Source organism: Phasianus colchicus, chromosome 2 (genome assembly GCF_987193195.1).
Source record: "Phasianus colchicus chromosome 2, bPhaCol1.hap1.1, whole genome shotgun sequence".
Classification (NCBI taxonomy): domain Eukaryota; kingdom Metazoa; phylum Chordata; class Aves; order Galliformes; family Phasianidae; genus Phasianus; species Phasianus colchicus.
This window is the reverse complement of record NC_143437.1, coordinates 87,211,701-87,239,362: the sequence shown is the minus strand read 5'-3', so window position 1 is coordinate 87,239,362 and position 27,662 is coordinate 87,211,701.

The window sequence follows — 27,662 nt, the reverse complement described above, 5'->3', positions numbered from 1 at the left end:
TTTTCTATTTTTTTCCTCTGTTATTTGTATTTTGGAAGGGTATTTTATTTTGTTTATTATTTTCACAACATAGTAAAACTAAAATACTGAATCTAGCTGTAACTTCAAAAGCCTGAATTGGAATTACAGCATGCACAGCAGCAGGCAGTTCAGAAAACTGGCCTTTTAAAACATTTCAGAATGGTTGGAAATATCATCTGCCAAAAGCACATGGAACACCTCTTAAATAGACGCAGAACAGTATGCTACAAAGGACACTGAATTCAAGTGCCCTTTAAAACAGTTATCCAGCTTTAAATACAAGCTGAAGTGAAAGCCAAAAGACATTCATGAGAGTGAAACACCACAGCTTGGACTTCCTCACACTGTGTGCTAAAGAAAAAGCTAGATTGTAAAAAGTCATGAGCTGAGCTTCCATTGACCTTTGCTCTGCCTTCTTAACTCTGAAGAGTGCAGTGCTTCAGGACTGTAGATAACCATAGTCATGCTTCAAGAAGAGATATTCCAGATTCGGGATACCTGCTAATGTGCTCACAAGTAGCAGGGGGAAAAAATCCTCAAAGGTAACATTTCTACTGGATAATAAACCACAACAAAGTGGCTTAGGAATAACATTTCTTTCTGATGACATAATGTAAACTTTTTTTTTTCCCCTCCGAACAGTAGTTGGAGTTGCTTTATTCGGTAGGTGTTCTGCTGTGTTGGCTTCACTGAAAAATTACAGGAGCCTCAAAGGTGGAAAATCATCTTCATTTTGGCAGACTTGGCTCTTTATTGTAGGTTGAGAACACAGTCTTGACAGTAGTCTTATAATTTTCCAGAACTCATTTTGGAAGGAAAGGGAATAACATGCTCCATTTCTAACCCCTTCTACTTTACCTTCCTTCTTTGTCCTTTTCCAGCCTCCAGTTGTAAGAAATTTGGGCTCAACCTACTCAAGCTCTACACACTGTAATTGCTCTTGGCTCATCACATCAGAAGAACACCTGTTTTGATGATCTCAAGTTAGCTACCTAAGCACTGTTTTGAAGTGTCTTCTGTCATAATTGAAGAATTGCAAAAAAAGAAAAAGACAATAATCAGATCTTTTTTTTTTTTTAACTTAATTGTTGATACTTACAATTACCAAAGAGATTTGTGCAAGATAAAGCTTCACATATACATATAGAAATGCCATGCACGTGTGAAAGACTTCAACTTAAGCATATCCAAACATGTCCAACTCGTGGTTGCTGCAAATAAAATGGCTATACTTTAGTGACTTTTTTGATAAAAATCAGAATCTCTTTTCCAACACTTGTCTTTGGTTAGGCCTGACAGTTCATTTCTAGCTGCTAAGATCTGCACTGCGCCCTCATCAGCGTAAGTTCCCACAAAGTACAAGTGAGAAAGATATGCTAGCAGGATGCCAACTTTTCTGCTGACGGAAGACAGTAAGTAACGGTAGCCAGGAAAATTATAAAGCCAGAGAGAACTTTCTTGCCTTCTTCAGACAATAAACAGAAGAATAAGGGAAGGAAATAGAGAGAGAGAGTCACAGACAGTTTTGCTCTTTCCCAATGAAGTCAAATGAAGGTAAGAGAACGGGTTTGAGAGCAGAGAATATGTGACTTCTGAAGACATAGGAAACAGGAATGCCACTGGAGTGAAAGTAAACCACAAATATGATTGTTACACTCATTTTTCAAGGAAGTGGAACAAATCTTGTAAGGCACACTTCACAAACACACCGGAGACTATGCTAAAAATACAAATAATGAGTTGTATTCTGGAAAAGAGGTAGCAAGAGATGTTTTCTCTGAGAGACAGGCAACTTACTAGCTCTTGGTCCTGTGAATTCTCATCCCATCTGAGTACTTTGTTGAAATGAATGTCCCAGTGGCCTCATTCCAAATCCAATGGAGTCATAGACTTCAGTCAGTTTTTAGTTACCACCTAAGTGTGTTTGTGAGACTGGGGTCAGTTCTTCATTTTTTAAGCATGAAGATCCTAAGCTTTTCAGATTTTGTCTTGTGGACAGGCTCATCCTCAAATATAGATATTAGATATCACAGAATCACAGAATCACAGAAACACCAAGGTTGGAAAAGATCTACAAGATCATCCAGTCCAACCATCCACATATCACCAACAGTTCCCACTAAAAGATATATAGATATTCTATTAGAATATTAGATATTCTATTAGAATATAAGGGAAAGTGTGTTTGATTCCTGACAGCCATAGCAGGAGGAAAAGTTGTTAACACTTATCAATCAAGTATGGCATGTATATTTTCTAATTTTCCAAACATTGGAATTGATGTGAAAATAATCTGAGATTTTTCTAGGTTAGAATTTCTGATTTAATAAATTATCTTTCTCTGAACAAAACTAGGGCATTGTGGGTTTGTTTGTTTGTTTGTTTGAACTGTTACTGTGAAGACAGAACTTTAAAAAGGTTCATGTAATCCAGAGGGCTCACTATGTATTTCCTGTAAAAATACTGTGAGAAGAAAATGAGGATATTCCCCTCCCACCCTCCCTCAATGCTAAATCTTCCTTAAATTATGTCACAATAGTTGTGAATGGCTTTCTTTAAGGTTAGAGAGGGAGGATCTGAAGCAACTGTACTTGAAGGTAAACTCAGTACTCAAATGGAGTGATAACAGTATCTGCTTTTAACATTCCTCAGCATCTCTTTCCTTGAACTGAGGTCTCCCCCCAGCACTTATTATAGCAAAATTCCTCTCTTCCTGTAAGCTAAATCTAAAGGTTTGATTTCTGTGAAGGCAAAATGCATACTTTGAAGAAAGCACAGTTCATATTTTAAGATATTTCATCACTCAAGGCCACAGCTGCTCAGTACCAAACAAGCAATCAAGGGACTAAAGACTGTCAACAAAGCACAGTTCTCTACATCACAGAATCAGACACATTTGCACTCAATTAACACTCTGCTTAAAAATAGACAAAGATAAGCAAAGAGAGTGGTGCCCTACAACCCCATCAGTATGTATACAACAGCAATACATAGCAGTTGTTTTCATCCTGCCTTGCCACTCCATTTGCTATAGCAACAAAACCATCCACTATCAATTCCTTATCATGTTTGGAGCATATTTAGAGATACTATCGTGAAGCTGTCTCTAAGATATGGTCGAAGGAATGATAATCTTATATTTGTTTTAAAAGTTAAATTTATATAATCTTATTCTTTTCTACTTAAATTCCTTACTTAGGGCTAATTAAGCATAATCCCTAGACATGTATGAGTGGCACAGTTGACTTTAGGTCATTTTCAGTGTTGCTGAGGTTCAGCAAGAACTATTTTGACTGTGGTAGAAGTTAGCTCTGCTTCAGAATTATATGAATATATTCACAAACACAAAGAGGCAGGGAGTATTGGAGTGCAGGAATGTTCTGGATGATCACCTATTTAGTAGAATCCATTTTGTTTTCATTACACTGGGATTCCCATTTACAAGAAGGATTGTAAGGAGGATCCAGGGAACAACAGGCCTGTCAGCCTGACCTTGGTGCCAGGGAAGATCATCTTGAGTGAAATCCCATAGCATGTGCAGGACAGCTGGGGGATCAGGCTAGCCAGCATGGATTCATGAAAGGCAGCTTGATCAACCTGATTTCCTTCTATGATTGAGCCACTCACTTGGTGGATGGGGGAAAGGATGTTGACAGTCTACCTAGACTTCAGCGAAGCTTTTGACACTATCTTGCACAGTATTCTCCCAAGGAAGTCGGCAGTCTGTAGCTTGAACAAGTACACTCTTTGCAGGGTAAAGAACTAGCTGGAGGGCCAGGCCCAGAGAGTGGTGGTGAATGGAGTTAAATCCAGCTGGTGACTGGTCATGAGTGGTGTTGCTCAGGGGTCAGTATTGGGGACTGCCCTGTTCACATAATCACAGAATCAGAGAATTGTAGGGGCTGGAAAGGACCTCTAGAGGTCATCTAGTCTAACCACCCTGCTGAATCAGACTCCCTAGGCTAGGTTACACAGGTAGGCATCCAGGCGGGTCTTGAACATCTCCAAAGAAGGAGACTCCACACCTCTCTGGGCAGACTATTCCAGTGCTTTGTCACCCTTACTGCAAAGAAGTTCTTAAGCGCGTTTGTGCAGAACTTCCCATGCTTCAGTTTGTGGCTGTTTCCCCTTGTCCTATCATCACACGCTGCTGAAAAGAGACTGGCCATCATTTGCCTCCCACACCTTAGATATTTATAGACAGTGATCAGATTCCCTCTCAATCTTCTTTTCTCAAGGCTGAACAGACCCAGGTCACTCAGCCTTTCCTCATAAGACAGGTGCTGCAGGACCTTTATCATCTTTGTGGCCCTCCACTGGACTCTTTCCAGGAGATCCCTTTTTTGTACTAGGAGCCCAGAACTGGACACAATACTCCAGATGAAGCCTCACCAGGGCAGAGTAGAGGGGGAGGATCACCTCCCTTGGCCTTCTGGCCACACTTCTTTTAATGTACCCCAGGATGCCATTGGCCTTCTTGGCCACCAGGGCACACTGCTGGCTCCTGGCCAACCTGTCATCCAGAGGTCCCTCTCTGAAGAGCTCCTCTCCAGCAGGTCATCCTCCAGCCTGTAGGTGCATACAGTTATTCCTTCCCAGATGCAAGACTCTACACTTGCTTTTGCTGAACCTCATCTGGTTCTTCTCTACACAACTCTCCAGCCTGTCAGATCTCACTGAATGGCATCACAGGCTCCTGGTGTGTCAACCATTCCTCCCAGCTTCATATTATCAGCAAACTCGTTGAGGGTGGACACGATCCCTTCATCAAGGTCACTAATGAAGATGTTGAACAAGACCGGACGCAATACCAACCTCTGAGGATCACCACTAACATACAGGCCTCCAACTGGACTCTGCACTGCTGATCACAACCCTCTGAGCTCTGCCAGAGTTCGTTATCTTTGATTACCTGGATGAGAGGACTGAATGCACCCTCAGTAAGTCTGCAGATGGCATCACACTGGGAGGAACTGTTGATCTGCCTGTGGATAGGAAGGCCATAGAGAGGGATCTGGACAGACTGAATCAATGAGATGAGACCAATGGGATGAACAAGATCAAGTGCAGGGTCTTGCACTGTGATCACAACAACAGGCAATGCTAAAGGCTTGGAGCAGAGCAGCCAGAAGATGGTTGAGGAAATGGACCTAGGGGTGTTGCTCAGTGCTTGCCTAAGCATGAGCCAGCAGTGTGCCCAGGTGGCCAAGAAGGCCAATGGCAGCCTGGCCTGTATTAGAAATAGTGTTGCCAGTAGGAGCAGAGGGGTGATGGTCTCCCTGTACTCTGCCCTAGTGAAACCATAGCTCAAGTACTGTGTTCAGTTTTAGGCTCCTTGCTACATGAAAGATAGTGAGGCCCAGCAGCATGTTCAGAGAAGGGCAACGAAGCTGTGAGGGATGTGGAGCACAAGTCTTATGAGGAGCAGCTCAGGGAACTGGGATTGTTTAAACGGAGAAGAGGAGGCTCAGGAGAGACCTTACTGCTCTCTGCAAATCCCTGAAAGGAGGCTGTAGTCAGGTGGGGGTCAGCCTTTTTCTTCCACATAACTAGTGATAGGACAAGAGGGAATGGCCTTGAGTTGCACCAGGGAGGTTCAGGTTGGATATTAGAAAAAATTTCTTCTCCAAAAGAGAGATCAGGCACTGGATCAGGCTGGCCACAGAGGTGGTGGAGTCACCATCCCTGGAGGTGTTAAAAAAAAAACATTTAGATGCTGTTCTAAGGGACATGGTTTAGTGGGGATATATTTATTTGTGATAGGTGGATGGTTGGACTAGATGATCTTGGAGGTCCTTTCCAACCTTAGTGATTCTATGACTCTATGATTTTCATTCCTAAAAGACTATTGGTACACAGCTTTCAAGTCCTTTTCTATCAACATTACACGAGCATTCATTCATAAGGAGAATTTACAGAAGTAAAACCAGCTAGCTGGTTTGCAGCACCTGACTAGTGCAAAGCCGAATGAATTAGACTGAGAAGAAAACTCCTGTTGTAACAGATCACAATTCAGTACAGCACTCAGCCTCACCTCAAATACTTCCATCTGTAAAGCTGTATCTGGAGAAGGCATACAACACATATAGAGCACTCAACAAAAGAGTAAACTCTTTGTCATTTTCCATAGCAGCTTTCTAGTGAAGGAAAACACTTGTAGAACAACAGTAATAAGTTTCGTTTTACAGAACTATAGTTCACCAGGGATGGTTCCCATATGGAGAAATGCCTCGGGTTTGTTTTATTATTATTATTATTATTATTATTATTATTTACTTGGCACTTGGGACCTATTTATTACTTCATATACTTGGATGTAATGGCAGTTAACACACAGTTATGATGAGGAAGTGATGTAGGATTCTAAAAGATACAAATTGCAGTGCATATTAAACTTTAATTTGCTGCCAGTCTCAGTTTCTTGAGCTTTCCTAAGCCTGCGTGCCCCCCCCAGAAGAAGCATAGTGGACATCAGCAGTATGAGTGCATAGTTAAACACCCTGCAATCCAGCTTACTGGGGGGATATCAGTATGTTCTCTTTTCTCTACATTTTCCTGATGCTATGATGTTGTTTAAGTAATTGCAGTTTATGCTGCAGTCTGGGCATGCAATACCTAGCTTCCATGGTTACCTTTAAATGGCTAGTATACAACATTTGTATTAGTTGCAGTTTGCTCTTTAAATCCTTATTGTCAGTGACAATCCAGGAGAAGACCACAAGTCTGGTGTGTATGCAGACACTGTAAGTGTTTTCAGAATCTTACCTTTTTTCTCTGCAAATCCTACCATAGAACCACCATCAGAAAAAAAAAATAATAATAATAATAGAGGAGTAGTACTGAAGTGCTGCAATTGAGAATATTTAGCACCCAGGGTAGGTTCCTGACAGATTTCACAGCCACACGTTGGATTTCCTGTTCAAGAGTGCGGCAGAATCAGGGACCCATGAATTGGACTCAGAAAGCAGAGGTCAATAAAAGCAGCTTGTAAGAAATGCTCTAAGTGGTGAACTGTCTCCATCTTTACTCTCATTTAAGTTTTTGGATACTTAATTACAGATTTAAGAGATATCTCTGCCTAATGGTGTTTCACAATCTGGAAACTGGGGTCCGTTTTCCTGCAAGAAAACCGAGGCAGCCAAATACCTTCTGCTTAGCCAGTGGCAGTGGCACAGGTTACCCTAGCTGAGCTGTCACTGCAGTCTTCCCTGGGATAGTACCAATACACTCGCTGATGTTCTGAATCACAGTTGCTGATTACAAAATGTTTAATCTGTCTGTGAAAAACTTCAGTTAGCCACAAGACACTGGCAGCTCCTATGCCCTGAGACCTCTGAAGTCTGGTGGTTTAGAAACAGTTAGACCATTGCAGCCGAAGGATGAGCCTGAAACCGTATTTCTCTTAAGTGTGAAGGGCGTTTCATCTTCTGAAATTCAAAATAAAATCTCTCCTGTCTCTAACACAAAGCCTGGAGTTGTCTATGGACATGCTGAGTAGAAAAAATTGAGACACATGAGCAGCTTTGAAATCATAATCATAAATGCATAGGAATTTTATATACTGCTAGCACAAGGCATTGACTAGTAAGGAAAAAAAGCAGCTTGTAAGGACTAGTAAGGAGTCAGAAATCTGTACTCTTGGGATATAGATTCTGCTTTAATCTCAACTATCCTACATCTCAATTTGCTAATTTAGCACAAGAAATCGTTGTCCAGTTATAGCAAAAGGTCGATTTAAAATATTCAACATTTAACAATCCTTTAACATGAAGTTAAAACTGAATTACTGCACATATTGCATATAAATCCGCTGTGTATTAATAATTTATTTTTCAGTCTTGTACCTCAATCATCATACTGCATAATGAAAAAGATATATGAAACAAAAAAGCAAGCTGTCTACTGTAAGTTACATTGTTAGCTTTTGCTTCTAGAGCTTAAGTAAATGAATGTACCTTTTATCAGAACATAATGGGATGCATTTTTGTGTCTGCTGAATGCATTATTTAATACCAAAGTATAAAGCTACAAGGAAACATTAGTAGAGCTTGCTGGGATGAAGTCAACACATTGCTGAAATAATAAATACAGATCACAAATACAAAAGAATCTGGAAAACAACTATGGCTATTTTTAGCTAATGGCATCCCTCTGCTCCCTGATGATGCTGTAACATTCAAGTTGGAACTTAATTACACTGAGACTTACACAGCAAATATAATTTCAGGAGAGGACAATATACAGAAATACGCATCTCACATTTTTCTTCTGTCTTTTAATATTACCTACTGGAAATCATTGCAATCACTGTTATGATCGCTTCTTTTTCTTCTGATTCTATTCTTCTTACTTCTCACTTAAAAATATTTATTATTTCTTAGAAGGAGGTTAAAAATCAGGACTGCATTGGCTTTATACATCATACAGTCTAACTGCTGCACTTGTGTTTATGAATACATTTAGACTGCTAAAGGGATCCTCAACATTCAGACAATCATTGAACACATTTAGCAAATTATTCTCATTTTGTGTGTTTGCACTAAAAATGTTCTGAGCTCAAGTGAAAAGACAAGGGGACTGCTCACAAACTGAGCCACATCATATACAGATTCAAATGATGAGCATTATCCTTTAGAAAGAGAAAAAAAAGACTGTTGGCGCTCTTAGGCAAGAATGGATTAATTTTTATCTTAAGTCAGTTTATATAAAAGCGTTTCCTCCTCTTTGATGTGGTATATACTAAGTGAAAACATCATTCTCTACCCATCAAAATAATGCAAGTGGTCATTCTTTCTTTTGCACTGATGTTACAAAAGGAGATAGCCTGCATGGCTGGAAGGTATCCATGATATTAAACAGTTCATGGGGCTGTAAAGTGCTGAGAGCAATCATGCAGAGCAACAGGCCACAGGAATGCAAATCATCCACAAAGCCAAAAGTGGAGCTAGCAGGTGGCCTCTCCTATTCATCTGATGTCAACACACTGTTGAGATCAAGCCCTTTTAACATCTGGGTAGGCCCACTATTGCTTTTAATTAAATATAATACAGCCATTCAATGTTCTCGCATACAAGCAAACCACACAGTAAAAAGCATATCTTCTGCACAGTGAGGGTCACTATAGTTATATAAATAAATAGTACTGCTTAACTTAGATTGTAAGGTAGTTTAAATTTCATATACTTTCCATTTGCTGTTCAGTGCCTGACAGTTAGAGTCTCTCTGACATTTCAGCCACTGACCATATTTCCATGGAAAATGTTCCTTCTCCTTCAGAGGATTTAGAAGGGGAAAAAAGCCTTATAATGAACTTTTTTTACCTTTGAAACATTTCCACTGTAAAAGGTCTTGAACAGAAACATTTGTTCTCAAAACTAGTTTACAGAGAGAATTTAACTGTGTTAACATATAAGGCATGGAAACCGTCATAATATCTAATTAAATTATTACTGACGTTCCAATCAGTAGCAAAAAAACATCTGTAACTGTAATTCTACTACAGAGCAAGTATAATTAGATCTGTTCGGTAATGGGCAACAAGCTATTGCAGAAGTGTTCTGCAAGGCTTTAGAGAGCTGGAATGCTTTAAATACCTTTTCAAGTATAATAAACCTTTATTTTAAGTGGGAACATGAATATATGCTTTCTTTCAAAGACCCTTTATTAGTATTTAATTTCAATGCGTTTATGATTACATTAGTTGTTTTTTTTGTTTGTTTGTTGGAAAGACTGGGAAAATTAACTGCTATCATCCAGAGCCCAGGACAGAGAAGCACACATGCATTTTCAGTCTATTACTATGGAGAGCAAAAGGTAATGGCATGCTTCATTTTAATTTCACGAGAAAAGTAAAATAATGCACGCAGTGGACATTCTTTTCAAACAGAAACATTTTCCAGAATTGGAAGCCGGAAATACATGACAATGCTAAGACTCATTGTAAAAGTATTCAGAAATTTGATGGTCCAGAGGAAAGCAATAGGATGTGAAGCATTTAAACTAAGGTCACAGATCACCCATTAGTAATGGACTCAGAGTTTTAATGTAAATGATGGCTGTGCAGTAGCTCTGTTTAAAGAGAGATAGATGTGCAGAGCCTAATGGGCATATGTGATTATCCCATAGCTGCATTACAGTTGCCTTTTATACTTCCACTATCAGAAAAGACTGCATCCGCCTGAAATCTGTGATACTCTTCTAAGTCCTCACAGAGGCACACTAGTAGACCTATATTTGGAAAATAGCCTTGTCTGCATTTGTCTACTCTGTAATTCTACATATAATCTCACTATTTTCTTTCCCTCCTCCAAATTTCAAATTATAAGTAGAACTGTAAAAGCCAACAAAACAAGCAACACCAGCTTTCCTCCTCAGCTACTCATAAATGAATACATCAAAGGTTGAGTTATAGGCAGTAATATCTTTATTCTTCCCTGAGCTTGCCATCCACACACAAATTCTGTTTCATTAATTCAGATGCTCAATAGTACATATAACAAGTAAATAATACCTGTTTTACATTCATTATTCTGATATAAAAACCCATATGTCTACTAGCAGTCAGTATATATAAGAAAATGGTACCTCAATAGCACTTGCAGAGTGAATGTCAGGTTTCAGCTGCATAGTTTCTGCTGATTTGCAGGGGATTGTGTGCCTAAAAGCCCTATTAAACGCTTCCAAAATTTATGACTGTGTAACTTCTCCCAGTGTTAAGCTAGTCAAACTGTAGGTAAAAATATGTGGTACAAATATGTGGCAGTCATTGTGCAGATAAGTTTATTGGCCTGCTAGAAGAAAGGAAGTTTACAAAGTGTTACTCCTATTGAGGTCATTGGCAAAACTTCCACTGACTCCAACTGTGGCAGAACTAAGTCTGGAGGGAGAGATTTTCCTTCTCTTCTATTTATGTAAATTCTCTTATTTATTTGATTTAAATTGGGAGTGGTTGCCTGCACTGAAGAGAAGGGAGGAGAGAAATAGAATCATTACTGCTGGCAAGCATTGTACTAATTCTGAAAAGTTTTAGGACTGCAGTCATCCCATCAAGTAGAGATTTGTCTATTCAGATTGTAGCTGTTGAAGAAGAAATATATCATCATCATGCAAATTAATCTGTTCTGATTACCTGACAGCCATGATTAGGCAATCAGAGCTAACAGATGTACAGACTGCATAGTTAAGAAGCAACTATAAGTGGTTGGGCAAATCAGACACCTAGCAGTGAAATATTTTGATACTGTGTAAGTGGAAAGAAGACTCTATACCATTTAATTTCAGTAACTACATATACAATCTCTACAGTTGCCTATGCTGAAAACATCTGCTTCATATATTATTAAATGTTTCTTTTTGGACATAAGGGAATTTATGCATATACTTAATGAGACTTCTTATCAGACATCTTTGTAGCACATATTCTTTACCTGAACATACTTTTCAATCTCTTTGGTAAAGATGACAGAAATACCTTTTAAAGTGATCAAATGGAAATACGTGCCTCTATGTGTACAGTTTCATATAGTATTGAAATGTCAGACAGTAGAAGTTCTAGACTTATTTTAGTTCTTAAACTAATTTGGCAGCTGAAAACCTATTCAGAATTTTTCTATTATTTCTTGTAATTAGGTACAGTGTTTTTGAAAATAAATCACTAGAATAATTTTCAAAGATTTTAGGAATTCTTTTTAAAACCCAACTAAAATACTTCTCTGACCAATCTTTGTCTTAAATGTCCTACAGTCACAATAAAATAAATGCTATTTTGGAAGCCATGTCCTGAGAGAAGATATTTCACCTCCGTTTTGTAATAAGTTTCAGCTCTTTTCTTGGAAAGCTCGACCTCTTTGGTACTCCAGTCAGATGTGTAGCATTTCAGACTTGTTTTATTTAAGACTCTACACCTTTCTTTTATTCATTTCATTGTGGAAGTAATCATGTTTTTAAGGTGTTATCTCTGTTAAGTACTTCATGACCTATTGTACATCTGTCAAATCTATTTTTGAAAACGTGATACTCTTTGGGGGAATTCTGAGGCACTCATACAGATTCCTGCTGGATTAAGTGCTGTAATGAAAATGCTGCCCAAGTGTATTTTATACTACAGTAAGTACTTATTTCAGAATTCAATTATAACTACAGGAATATATTCTGTGTCTGATTATCTGGGAACGCCAAAGGTACACAGTGTTCTGGCAGAATGACTTCAGTTCTGCTAACTAGGTTAATGCTTTTGAACAAGAGATTGGGTGAAAATGCTACATGTGGGCTGAACTTCCTCCTGTGGTCTACCAAACAAGGGTATTTACTTCATGAAAGTGAGAATAAAAAAGGCTGCTGATTTTACTCCCTTACACATGTGCTCTTCTTAGTTTTTCCACTACAGCTGCGTCATTGGAAACGTAGGTGTTGGACCTCTTTTAAATTATGGCTGAAGGAAAAAAGGGCAAATAGCTGGGCCAAGATCCTCCCATAATAGAAACAATGAACAAGGAAAAAAAAAAATTGTTAGGGAAAAGGATGAGTTACCTTAATATTTCATTCTGACTGTCTTTTGGGAAATAGCAAACAAAAATTCTTACCCTGTGTTTGATTAACACCAATTAAGGAAAAATAAATAATATTTTTGTTTGTATTTCTTGCTATTTGCATAATTCACTCATGTTGAAATCAGTAACAGCCTCTTCTGCTTTTGGTTCCAGTGAATTCTTTTGATGATGCCTTGATGTGCTTTCAATAGCTGGTTTCAATTTTACTGGTTCAGTGGGCTACTTGAAGATATCTTATTCAAACAAATTTAATTTTACCAGCAGTTTGAAGTTTGTTATTTTGCTTAGATGTTGGCTGTATGAGTCATTCATTGCTATACATCCTTTTTTACTATCTCTCATTTACTTTCTTTTTTTACTATCTTTTTTACTATCTTGTTTACTATCTTGTTTACTGTCTCTCATAGTTAATGATTCTTAAAATACAGCTTTGTGAATTTTTCTTTTAATTAAAAAAAATGTTTGTTTTTAGTACCAAATATGTTGTTACGCTCACAAAGGATATAAAATATAAAGAATGATTGGATCTGGTCATGTAATTACTGTTAAATATTACTACCTTTTTATTTAGAATTTTGCACCTTTTAATCCTTTAGTAGCTTTAGTATACATTACTTAGTGACCTTTCTTTTTGTCTTTATTAAAAGCAAGCTAACACATTCCTTTTCCCAAATCTTCTGTCTTTCTGACCTCTTGATACAGTAAAACTTTTTAAACTTTAACAAATTTTACAATGTGTTATATGACAGTTCCCACATAGGACACTTCATGCCTTATCTTAACAGAGTTTAGAAAACTCTATACACAGCAGATATCCAAAAAGAGCTTACAGACATGCTTAGAAGCATAGATCTTCAACAGATTTCTCTAGGCTGTGATTTTCAATAAGAATAGGGTGCAGACTTTAGAGGGATTAGATCAATGTTGTTTGAAATGGCAGGTATGTTTCCAAGAACATGGGACTTTTTGCTGATCAGAAACACAACAACCTTCAACCTTGAAGTGCAAACTCTAGCTTTTCTGAATTAATTGTTTCAGACAGTATAGATGTCTGAATAGACGAGGATGTCAGCAATGGGATAGGTGAACTTCTTAGTCTTTAATGAGCAAACACACATTTTTAGTGAAGCATACTATCCAAAAGGCTGAAGTTCTGGAGCATATCCAAACCTATGCATTGTTTTCACATTTTCCATTGCAGGTCTCATTTTACACAAGAAACACCATCTTACAAGATGATTAATAAATCTGAGATCACATGGGTTTAAACATTCTGTTCAATGTATTACAATGAGGTTCCTCCAGCACCTCATTTCCAGTGGCAAGCCAGTGGTTATGTCAGACAGATAGTTAAAGAAACACATATTCAGGATAGCAAAATATCAAGTTTGAAAGTAATTAGTTTGAACAGCAGCACTGCCACAGTTAAGTGCAGACAGAGATGAGCTGTTCCTCTGCAGGTTGTGCAGTTCACATATCAGTATGGGTTAACGTGCACTGTGTGCATCCTACTCTCTTGTTCAGGCATGTTCTGAGAGGAGCACATTGGTATTGCATAACTGCATTTGACTTGCTGTGCCAGTGCCATGGAATGAAATTCATAACACTGAGTCAGTGAGAAATTGAGAATTGAGAAAACTAAGTGCCTTAGGAGGGTGTGGATAACATCAGCCTACATGAGTATAAGGGAAGCAGCCAAAGGAAAGGGTTCATATTTCTGACCCTTCCATATATTTTAGCTGCTCTGTCAGATGGGGTTCGATGCTGAAACTATCACCATCTAAAACATCATGTATGCTCTTTGGCTGGCCAGTTCTTCAGGTGAGAAGTGGCAAACAATAGTACTACCTTCATTCACACAGCACTCTACCGCCTTTGGTGTGTGGCCCAGAAAAATGAGATCCTAATTTAACCTCAGATGATCTGAATCTTTATTTTCCATTTATTGACTGCCCTGGTGAAGATGCCCAGTTGGGATGTCAAGAATACAAACTGTAGAATCAGAAGGACCTCTAGGTGCTAGAGCCCCCTGTACATAAGATCATGTTCACATTTTTGGAACCACATGCATTGAACTCAATCGACAGAATGTAGAGATACAATCTCAATAGCAAAAACTGAAATGAATGGCTTATTATTAGATTATGCTGATGGATTTGGCTAGAGAAATGTTACTTAAATCAATGTTCTGATGCTAATTAGTTCTTCCATCTGACTATGTAATGAACTTGACAACAACCACCACCATCATTTTTACTTCATGAAGAGCTGTGTAACATATATACAGAAATCTCAGAGTATACTCCAGTTAATTCTATTGACATGACTAAAAATAAAAATGTGAGATCATGTCAGACAAAGTTCCAGTCATTTTCAGATTATTAATACATTTTGGTTTGTGACTTCCTATGCTAAGTCAATGTAAAACAGTTTTTTTTAATTAAAGTTCTGTAAAGATTGAAATAAAAATGAATAGCTATATAAATTTGTGATACATTAAGATAAAATTATCAGTACCATTCAGAAACGAATCTGGCAATAAAGTATTATTTTTTGACTAACAAATTTAGCATTTGGATTCATGATCTTCTTAACAGTTCTCTCATCCAGGCTCCTACGAAGTCCTCAAAATATGCAGAATGATATATTGTGTTCTATTTAATCACTGAGCATGTGAATAAATGCAAGGTTTTACATGGGAAAAAGTACTCTGAACTATATTTTTATGCTCTACACTTCCTTACTCATGTCTAAGGAAACACAGATGAGCCTAGCATTAAATGTTCTTTTCATGAATGACTACTATAATCAAGCTGATATTCTTCTCATTTATATAAGCATTTTCTTTCTTTCTTTCTTTCTTTCTTTCTTTCTTTCTTTCTTTCTTTCTTTCTTTCTTTCTTTCTTTCTTTCTTTCTTTCTTTCTTTCTTTCTTTCTTTCTTTCTTTCTTTTTCTGTTTTGGAATCTTCTTAACTAACATAACCCATCTGTGACAGCTGCTGTTGATAAAAGCTCTCTAAAAGCTGCTCTGCTTGAAGACAATGTGGACTGTATTTTTTTCTTTTACAACAGTTAAAATTATTAGAAACAATTATTAGAAACAATAGTCTGCTATTACTTTGTATTATGCATTTTTTTTCTTTTATGCAATTGTATTTCTTTGTAATTATGATTGAAGGACTTAATTTCTTCATTAAAATTTAGGATACTTCTGTAAAGAAAATGTTGAATTAAGTAGAAAAATGCGTATGTGCTTAGGTTCCTTATTTGTGAATAAGAGTTCTAGAAAAAAAAAAAGGATCAAGCTGAGGATTTTTTTTAGCAGTTGACTGGGAAATAATAGTAGGTATATAACAGAGAGCTACAAAAATTACCAATTCAATAAAATTTTGTAAAGCAGACACAGAGATAAATTATTATATATTAGGAAATTGAGAATAATGTAGATTAAGACTTGTAAAATATCTGGTTGCATTTTATACTGATACAAACTATACAGAATTTTCTATGTTTATATATTATTGAATTATGCTTTCATACAAGCACTGTCAGGATGAAAGACTTTTATTCTGGAATTTCCTAAATTCTGAATATCTGAACACGATTGGATTGCAATTCTTTTATATGTAAAGGTCAAGGGACTTTCATTTGAAGCAAACTGGAAAAAAAAAGAAAAAAGAAAACAGAAAAGAGAATGGAATCTGCCCTTTGATATCCTAATACACCAGACAAAAATTCTTCCACTTGAACAAATGAAGTAACTCGATAACACACTTAGAGTGGTCTTCTTCTTTGTTCATTATCACTAGGAAGGGTAGCTAACATTTTTAGTGTCTGCTGATAGCAGCATGATAGCAGGGGAGGAGTGCTGGGCACTGACTGCAAAGGGCAGCCTTCAGAAAGTCAATTTTTTTCTGCCTGGTGTTAGACCCCATTGATCCTTCTAAGCTGCCTAGCTTTTTTCTCTCCACCAATCTGACTGAATACAGGGTTTCTGAACATCTGAATTTTGTAATACCCTTATTTTTTAACTTCATGAGTTTGAATATTCTGGCCATCCTCTTTTCAGGTCAGAGCAGTAGCTCTGACTGTGCTATGGAATAATGAGTACTATCAGAGAAATGGCTTCAGCTATCTTCCCTGTGCTAACTAGTGCTTTTCACTTCAGTGCCACAGCACCTCTAGAGGGATCAGCGCACACACCAGGGATCACCGCTAATCAACAGTACAGTTCATAAATGAACCAGTCCACTGCTTAGGCAGTAGAGAACAGTTAAATTAGTTAAACAGTTAGAACAGCTGGTTTGTGAAGTAGCTGTCAGTCTTGGACATGTGAGTTTTCACAGCATTGCAGTCAGAAGCCTAGAAGGTCAAGAGATGGTGGTGAGCAGCCTACAGCCAGTCCATGCTCTTTCAGATGGCTGCAGCAGTAGCAAAGGAAGTTGCACTTATAGGGCAGGTTGTAATTTCTGAGCTGGTGGCTTAACTCTCAGCCAGACTTGGACACGTTTTCCCTAAAAGCATACCCCCTTAAGCTAAAGGCTGAGCTGGCAGTCATCCCTGCTATTATGAAGGCATAAGCAATTTTCAAAGAAAAACTCACCAAAGAGCAATCATTTTTGTAATGTGGGAAAAGAAGTGCACTTTTTGTAAGCTGAGTATTTTTGTCCCTAACTTTCAGGGGACCACCAAAGAGGTTTGCCTGAAAGTTTCAAATAAAGAAGCACATGCCCCATACAGTCACTTCGGTCTGAGGTATACTACTGACTTGGACCATTTCAGATCAGATGGTTACACTTCAGCATTGAAAATGAGATTTTATAGTCAGAAGTGTCAAGCAACTTTAAATAAACAGAGTAATAAATGAGCTCTGTCTGTAATAAAAGGTTGCACACAGACATATGCACACAGACATGTACTTCCTCAAAAACCTCATCTGTGCTCACTTGTCTACTTCTGGGCAGACAGAGGAGCTGGCCAGGCAGACGGGAGGAGCACAGAGCGAGCATGAGCTGTCTGGAGTCAGCCAGAAATGAGGCTCCCATCACTGCAGATGCTGCTTATGGGTCGCAGTCATGCAACACGTGTGGATGATAAACTCAAGAGTTATGTGTCATTAGAGCAACTCACAGGTCTGTGTATGCAGACTTGACCGGAGGGCAGCAGCACAGGCTGTAAGCCAGGTCTGCTGCTGATGATATGGCAGGTGGCACTCTTCCTTTCCTGTCAGCACTAAATGAATTCCACTTCAGTGTTCTCTGAGTAAATGAATGGCTGTCAACCAGGAAAAGATCCACCCTGAGATAGAAGTCAAGAGGCAAACAGTGTTTCACTGCACCCCTTGACATCATTCCCATTAGGCTAGCTGCCATGAAGAGCAGAGAGAAATGTGGACTGTGCGTGTTAGAAGCGTGGGTGGCCTATTTAATGCCTCTAGTAGTGTGTGTTATTAATGGACCTTCTCAGTACAAAGGGAAACTACCAAAACTGTGTATTGAGGGAGTTTAGGGGAGATCCCATAGATAGGCAGCTTCAAGGATTGATTTATAATAAACACGGGGCCCTAAGAAATAAACCAAATAATATTATTAAAATTAAAAATGCTATTAAAAGAAGGGCTTTATGATAGCGTTTGGATCATTTTTCAGGTTTATTGTCTGACACTTTCCTCCTGGCTGTTCCAGCCTTTCCCACAAGCATTGCCACAGCTATAGGTTCAACGGCCCTTCATCTGCTCTTGAGGTTCTTCTCCATTAGGAACTGCTCTTTAATTGTGCCAAAGTGGGCATGCTCCTTTCTTGAAATGAAAAAGGAGTGACAGCAACAAACACTGATACAGGAAAAGACCAAGAATACTTTTTAATTTATGTTTTACATTGTTTTTTTTTTTTCTGGGTTCCACTTACATTGCTTAATATGGCTTCACCTAGCCCCCCATGCTGATTTTCAGTACTATCACTGATAGCCATGTAATGGAGACCTCATATGAAAGAAAAAAGAGAGAATAAATTCTGGCTTAGAAAACAATAGCTCTCTGCTTTGAGTCGTCGGGAATTAGGAGTGGATAAGTACATGTTTTGGCAGTCTGAGAACTGTGAAGGTTCTATATGCAAGAATGAATAATCTATTTAGTAGCGCTTACATTTCACTAGACCATAGTTACTCTCCAAACGTTAATGAACTAAGCAATAAATAGTATGGTGATGCTACTTTAAACTTGTTCTTACAAGTCATAAATGGTGCAGGAGACTGTTCTAGTTTTTGATTAATGGATGAAAAAGGAAAAAGAAAATTTGTCATATAAAAAAATACTGCAGTTGATGCTACATTTTGGTATCAATGGACAAACATGAAAAGAAGTATCTGCAAATAGTGTGCCCTAGTTATAAAACAAGATATTTCTTTTTGCTTTCATTCTTTGTTGTCTTTATTTTTTTAATGTAACTTTTTATCTATTTGTGTAAGAAAACTAAAAAGCATTGCACATTGGTCTCCTGAAACAATTTAAAAAAGCAGCAAACATCTAAACAATGTTCAGAACATGGGTCTCTTGAGGGTAACAGCTGTTTTCAGGTCTTTACTTTCCAAAAAAGAGTGAAGACATAATAGTCACAGAAAGCACATCTGAACATTAGATTTAGCCTTGTAAGTCTAAATGTGTTAACACTGTAATGTAATTAAAAGTACAAGCAGAATATCATGACAATATTTTAGTGTGTTAAGAAGGTCTTTTTTTTTCCCTGAAAAGTTCAGTTTCAGTCATGTTAAAACTGCACAGAAATTCTGCTGAATTCATACCATAGTTTCAATTGTATTTCTTAAGGTTCAATTTTACACAAAACTTTTGATGTGAACATTCTTCCTCTGTTCTTTTCATCACATATGTCATGGGTTAAAGTTCTAAACAAGATAGTAGCTAATTCATTGTCTGGGTTGAAGAATTTTAACCCTCATCTTTAAGGAGAGAGTTAAAAGTTACAGAGTGTTTATATAAACAGACTTCCCTTGACCAAGGGCCAAAACACAAGCATCTGTCACTTGGGAGAGTAACTTACCTAAAGCAGAGTCATTGCCCGTTTCTGTCTCAGTTAAAACTCTCTTAGAGCAATAGTATTTGTATTACATCAGAAATACAAATCAGTCCTGTCCCATTCACTACTGGCTCTGTCTCCTTAGCCTCCTCCCAAGAACAGTATTGATTCTGTCCTGCAGACTTAGAGTTCACTAATTTGGGTTTGGTAGCTCATTTTCATTGCGCTCATACCCTATCTTCTGATTTGGAAACCACTGGTCCAAGGGTTACAGTATTCATTTGATGAGCATATTTGAATTTCGTTGATTCAGAAGTCACACACTGAAAGACACGATAGTGTTGGATAGTCAAACCTAGCTTTTTCTGAGGTATGTCTCTCCTTTTACTGATAGGTACCTGGAAGCATGTTCTTCACCACTTAATTATTGGAAGCTTTTCCCATTGGTAATTTGTACCTTCTACACTTTTCGGCCTATAATTTCTTGACCTTTCCTCACTGATGAAAAAATCAGACCCCTTTCTTCTTTGTTCATTTCAAATCCTTCCACCAGCTATGCTTTTTTAAGTATAACATCATTCATTCATTCTTTCTTGATAAACTATGTCCACAAGGTCTCAGATTACTTTCTGTTTCCTCTTTTTGTTGAAACTACATTTTTTCCTGAAGTGCAAGGCTCAAAACTAAATGCAGGAAGACTTGATCAGAATGGAAGGATTATTTTTCATAATCCAAAATCTGCCAGTCTCAAGTTAGACAAGTTCTTTCTTGGCATTTCAGAAACTTCTGAATACTTCTTGTCCTGCAGTGACTTAAGTCTGGCTTATTGGAGGACTTAGAGCTTTCTCCCCACTCCTGCCATAGCTCACTTCAAAACCATGAGGGGATTAATGACTAATTGGGCCCATATGCTTTGACTTTTTCCCATATCTGATAATTCATTCTGTCACAACAACCATGGAATTAAAATAAAATTAAAGAGTCATTAAGAAACAAGGATGCAGGATGAAATGGTCTCTAGAAAGTAAGCAGTCTTTAGGTCAGTGACTAACACAGACAGCTTATTATAGACCTCTGCCACCCAAACCAAGGCATCAAATTTCTTTATTAACTCAACGTAATATATCCAGAAAATCATCACCCAAAAATTTAGTGTGTGGTTAGGGGATTGTAAAAAATAATTGCTTTTTTCTATATTACCACAGAACCAAAATACACGATATAATTCTTATTTCCTTGTCCACTAATCAAATTAGCATTAATTAATTAGTTTGCTAAAATATTTAAACACAAATTCATGGGGAGAGAATGAGAGATAGAGAGAGTTACCAAGGTGTAATCTACTGGAAATGCTGAAAACATTCCAAGAAAGAAGTGGGCAGAAGGCTCAAGTAGGACATCTCCCAAGGAAATATCTGAACTACTGCACTATTCTTGTAGTGGATAACTCCATGTTAAAAGGTACTGAGGCTCCCCTTGGCATCCTGACAGGAAGTCTGCTGCCTCCCAGGAGCCAAGATCCAGGACATTACTAAGAGAGGGCTACAGCTTGTCAAGAACACAGGCTACTATCCACTATTGCTCTTGTATGTGGGCATGAATGACAGCGGAAGCTGGAACACAGGCAGAATCAAAGAAGACTATAAAGCCCTAGGAGCACAAGTGAAGAATACTGGTACCCAAATTATCTTATTTTTAATTTTGCCAGCTGGAGGAAAGAAGGAAGCCAGAAATAGACGTAGAATGCACATCAGTTCCCAGTTATGTGGCTGATGCCAGTGCAAAGTGACAAAAGAATTCATAAGAATAATAACCTGTTAGGGAGCGATGGGATCCATTTGTTTAGAAGAGGCAGAGCAATCTTTGGCAGCAGGCAGCCAACCTGGTGAAGTGAGGTTTAAATGGAAGGATTTCAGGGGTGAAGTCAAAACTGGCAAAGCTCATTCCATTTCAACTGGCTGGGGAATAATCCAGGCCAACCAGAAGAGTGACAAATGTTCATTAGCTGCCTTCCATGGTATGAGCCAGAAGGCTGGTCACCTCAAGGGTGTGTATAGCTATGGGGGGATCCTCTTTTACCCCGCAAGGGAAACGTGCATCCTCTGCTCCCTTTTCTAAAGTATCAATGCATGCAGCATGGGAAATAAACAGGAAGAATTAGAGACCTATGTGCAATTGCAGGGCCATGATCTCATTGCAGTCATGTAGACATGGTGGGACAGCTCATATGACTGGAATGGTGTCTTGGATGGCTGTGTCCTTCTTAGGAAAGACAGACCAGCAGGGCATGGCAGTGGAGCTGCTCTTTATGTGAGAGAACAACTGGAATGTATCAAGCTCTGCTTGGAGATGAATGATGAGCAAGTATAGAGCTTATGAGTGAAAATTAAGGGACATGCTAATATGGATGACACCACTGTGTGTTTTTACTACAGGCCACCTGATCAGGAGGAGGAAGTTGATGAAGCGAACATGAAATAGTGAAGTTCAGGATCTTACATGGAAGAAACAAGTCAATAAGTAGGATTACAACCCTAGACTTCAGGAGAGCCAACTCTGACCTCTTCTTGGAGGTATCCAATGGGTTAGAGTATTGGAAGGTAAGAGGATCTAAGAGAGCTGTTTTATATTCAAGCACCACTTTTTCCAAGTTCAAGATTGGTACATCCTTAGGAGTAAAAAATCAGGCAAAGATGGCAGGAGACCTGCATGAATGAGCGAGGAACAGATGGAATCACTCAAATGGAAGCAGAAAGTCTATGGAATGTGGAAAAGAGGTCTGGCAACTTGGGAGAAATGTAGGAACATTATCACAGCATGCAGGAAAGCAACAAGGAAGGCTGAGGCCCATTTGGAAAAATGACAAGGGGGGTCAAGAACTTTTTAAAGTTATGTCAGTAGCAAAAGGAAAACTAGGGAAAATGTGAGCCTCCTACTGAATGAGGTGGGTCCTCTGGTTATGGAGGGCACAGAGACAGTGGAGTTACTGAACACCTTTTTTGCTTCAGTATTTACTGCAAAGACTGCCCCTTAGGAGTCCCATTCCCTGGTGAAGAGAGAGTCTGGGAAAAGGAAGACTTCCCCGTAGCTGAAAAGGATCCAGTCAGAGACTGTCTAGGCAAACTCAGTGTACACAAATCCATGGGTCCTGATGAGATGCACTCGTGTACTGGCAGAAGTGATTGCCAGACAGCACTTTATCATCTTTGAGAGGTCATGGAGAATGGGAGGGGTGCCTGAGGATTGGAGAAAAAAGTGATGTCACTCCAGTCTTCAAAAAGGGAAAGAGGAGGACCTGGGAAACTACAGGCCACTCACCTTCATCTCTATCCCTGTGAAGATGATGAACAGCTTATTCAGGATGTTAATCTCCAAGGAATTTGGATGACATGGATTCACTGAGGGAGAATCAAGTGGATGGGGACAGGATATTTTCAGTGACGACCAGTAACAGGACAAGGGGCAATAGGAACAAGCTGGAATATAGGAAGTTCCATATCAACATGAGAAAAAAATTATTTACCTAGAGGGTGATGAGTGGTGGAACAAGCTGCCCAGAGATGTAATGGAGTCTCCTTTCCTGGAGGTATTCAGAACTCACTAGGTGATCTCCAGAGGTCCCTTCCAAACCCTACAGTTCTGTGATTCTGTATCCTAATTTGAGTTCACTGACAGTGGCAAAACATGCTTATGAAGGGTATCTTCGATTTGCTGTAAACCAAACACTAGATTTTAAAGCATTTGGCAATTTCTCATTTCCAAATTTTTTCCTTAGTTTTTCACTTTGTAAGAATAGTTAAACAAAATTCAAATCAAATTTGCAGCTGATTTTGAATGACTTCAAACTGCATTTTAGAAAAAGATAGGAAGGAGTAATGATAATTGTTACTGGAAGGACAAAAAATCAAATGTCAGTAGTTAGAGGGTGTAAGTAGAGTGCACATCTAAATCTCTGTTCAAAGCAAAACACTGAAAAATTCTTCATGATGGTATAATAAAAATTCAGACAATATAAATCTACTATAAATAGTGACTTTTATTTAAACTCACATGCAGATGAATTTTTGTGAGTATGGAGGACAGGAGATTAAAGATGTTTTGCCAAAAAACAGGATTAAAAGATAGAGTTCAAATGTATATTTAGGGCTGGGAAAGATGAGGGATGGTAGTGATTATTTTAGAGCTCCACCAAGCACCTTTGTCCAATTAGTCAAATGCTTTCTTTTTTAGAACAGCTTGCAGAAGTCCAGAGCTGCTGGCTGGCCTATGAAGCACACATGAGTACTTTTGCTGAAGACTGTTCATCTTTATTGTCTTAAATTTGGTACTCTGTAGAGTGAAAGATCCTTGCTACCACTTATTCCAGAAAGCAGATACAAGAGCTGTATATGAAGAAAGTCATTTTGCCTCCTATTTTAAAAATAGGTTGTTTCATTTCACATTTTACTTCTCCTAATTAAACACTGAGCTTGATACTCCTCATGAAGACAAAAGTTTGGGTCGTCACCCAAGGGGTTCATTTCCCTGACTGCTTCAACAATTTGACTCTGGATGCCTGTGTTTCTTACATTCCTTATAACTTGCTAAATGACACATGTTCTGCAACAATCTACACAGTAGTTATTTTGGCAAAGTGCCTCTTATAAAGCTGATCTTCAAATCATGAAGGCAAAAGTTAGAGGGCAGAAGAAAGCTCCATCTGAAGGTAACTGCTAACATTAATAGGTTATGATATGAAAGCCTTAATATTAAGACTGACAGATGATAATAACAATACTTGGCTAAATATTTCCTTTCCTTCTCAACATATATCAGATGAATTATCAGATTAAAATGTGAATAGGCCATTCCCTGACTTTCCCATTGACAGAAGACCATGGTTATTTGTACCCAAGAACGTTCAGATGATTCCAGGGTCTTGTTGCTTTTTGATTACATCAACTTGAGAACACAAAGCCCACTGTGGGGAATGTCTGTTTAGCACTAGAATAATTAACACAATGATAACTGGAGTGCTAGAGCAGTTAGTATCAACATAATGAGTTAACCCAGATTTTGCTTTAAGAAACGAAAGGGTTAGGTCAATACAAAATGTTTAAATTGGACTTTTTATTTAACATTTTCCACTTAAGTAATTTTTTTAAGTAAAGTATTTGCAAATGCAGGAATTAGCTTTAGCTCTGAAAGTAAGAAAACAAGCAAAGAACTATGTTCTGAATTCATTGACACTTGCTGGTTGTCTCAGTCCTCATGAAACTCCTATTTCAGATGAGTTTGCAATGTCAAAAAGTTTCTACAGATGTAATTAAACACAGTAATCAAGTCATCCCCTCAGTCATCTTTTTGAAAACCTAAGGAGATTGAGGGGTTTTAGACATTTTTTCCATTTCCCAAGGCATGTTGCAACATCTCCAATATCTCAGCATCCTATGGAAATGCTAACACTACTGATCTCTATGGTGTCTCTTAGTATCCTTCTCATGGATGTATTTTGAAGAAAAAAATAGCTCAGGAGAACAGAATAAGAAAATATTTGAAGAGAAACTCAAAGGGATAAAAGATACTGTGATTACTGTGGAACTACTCTTTCTTGTAGGCTAAAGATGAGTATGGGCAGCTACATGAATTATGAAAGCCCAAGCAAAAAAAGTATATTTTCTTGTAGAAGGTCAACGTGTAGAAAGTTAAGCATTTTTACAGAACTGTTTTCAGAAAGGTGGTACCTTTCTTTCTGAAAGTCACAGGGATGACTGAGGAATGAAGAAGTCAGTTCTCCAGGATCCTGATGGTGCACGTCCCAGGTCTCAAAGACAAAGGAAGGGAAAGATACAGGAATGTGAAGCTGCTCCTTCCAAGTGAACAGACATATCTATTCCAATCTCTGTTCTCCTGTTGATTTGATTCAACAGAAAGCATGTGTTGGGCTCAATGTGCTCTCAGTGGGATTACTTAATGGAAAAGAAGGAGATGTCCAGGATATCACCACGGGATGAAACTATTGACAGGGGAAGGGGGAAGGTTTTAGTCTTCAGGCACGCATTCTTTTGACAAGCCTGCCATCAATCTTATCTCCTGCGGCTCCGTCAGAGAGCAGCTGTATGACAGGCATGAAAGAAAAACAGCAGGCCACCACAGGAAACACTTCAGCATAACATCTTAACTGTTCTGTCCTCCTAACCACACTACATCAGTCTTGCAGACAATTTCTTCTGCTTGACCCACTCAGCTTAGTGTCCAAGATCCCCATTTTGCAACATTGTATTGGTAATTTTTTTCTTTTTTCTTTTTTCCTCTTTCCTTTTTCCTTTATTTTTTGGTGGTTCACGGAGGAAGACTGTTTCTGATCACCTTTCCTTATTTCTACACCCCTTTCTGCTTGCCTTCTGCAGCATTCTATTCTGCTACAAATTCTCACAACACCCCATAAAGCACAGGACAGATCAGTCTATCTTGGATGCTGTGATACTGTGGCAGGTAAAAAAAACACCAGTGGAGAAGAAGAAATAAAAATGAAAATAAAAACAAAGGCACAAACACAAACAAGCAAATACAAATATAAATGCAAAGACAGTTTCTGTATGTTCACTCTTTTGGAATTGTATTAAGAACTCCAAATATGTTAAGAATGGCGTACTTGTTCTGAGACATGACTCCACTCTTGTGTCTTGTTGACAAAGTCAGTTAAATCATGCAAATTCATGGTCTTTGGTGTATTCTACCAGACCTTCTACATTTGAAATTTGCTTTGAGCACTTCCATTCCAGAAGGGGAAGAACGTCTCTGGCAGGATTAAAAAGAGCATCAAAAAGAGCAGTCGTCACTAGAGTGGAAACCTAACCTCCTTAAAGTCCATTAACTACAGTGGGGCCAGGGTTTCACCCCAGCCTCTTTTTTTTTTTTTTTTTTCTTTCCTGCTTTAAGTGTGTGATTTGCCAGGGGAAAAGTTCAATTGAAGGCACACAGTTAGACTATACATACAACAAAGAAGGGGGGGGGGGGGGAGTAAAAAGGCAGCACAAAGGATTACTTTAAAGTTAGACCTCAGCTCCTTTAGCTTTAAACAATGAAGGAAAGCACATAGGTTTCAACGGGATAAAAGCAGACTTTATTTTGTAAAGAGATCTCAAGATGAAACAAAGGACTGCAATTGTACCTCCTATCTGCAGATCTGAGGTGCTGAAGGAAGAGAAAGTGGGTGGATGGTTAACAAGAATGGCTTGAAACCATGCTTTGTTAACAGAGTAAAATTAGCTTGCTGAGAACCTTTGTTTTCCACATAACTTTTAACATGAGCATTATTTTACCTATCTGCACAGTAGAGAGACCATTTACAAATTTGCAGCAAGTAACCACTGAACTTGAGCTAATTTTTCCCCGTCTCCTGTTTCATCTGCTTAATTAAGAGCAGTACATTCAAGTTGAGCTGTTCACATCCGTGGCTGGAGGTCTAACTCTGCTGTGTGAAATATGCTCTAACCTAAACACCATGAGATAGGTTTGTAGGTAAAAGCATGGGCTGAAAACCACTCAGGTAGCTCTATTTGAAATGGTGGCTGAACCAACTACAAGTAAAATGGAGAAGGAGTACTCGATCATGTGTTTGTTGGTTGTTGAATCGTCATCATAATAGAATCATCATAGAATTGCCTGGGTTGAAAAGGACCACAATGATCACCTAGTTTCAACCCTTCTATTTGCAGAGTTGCCAACTACCAGACCAGGCTGCCCAGAGCCACATCCAGCCTGGCCTTGAATGCCTCCAGGGTTGGGGCATCCACAACCTCCTTGGGCAATCTGTTCCAGTGTGTCACCACCCTCGGAGTGAAAAACTTCCTCCTAATAGTTAACCTAAACCTCCCCTGCCTCAGTTTACAACCACTGAAGCTACCAAAAGCCACACGTGGGGTTGAGCAGAGGAGCATCCAGCTGTGCCTGCAGCTGGAGCTGCAGCAGATGCTACAGGGAAGGCAATGCCCTTGCCCTCCCTCCCCCCCAGCACTGTTAGTTTGTCATATAAATGAGTCAAAATATGTAATACGTGCACGATTTTTTTACAGTTAC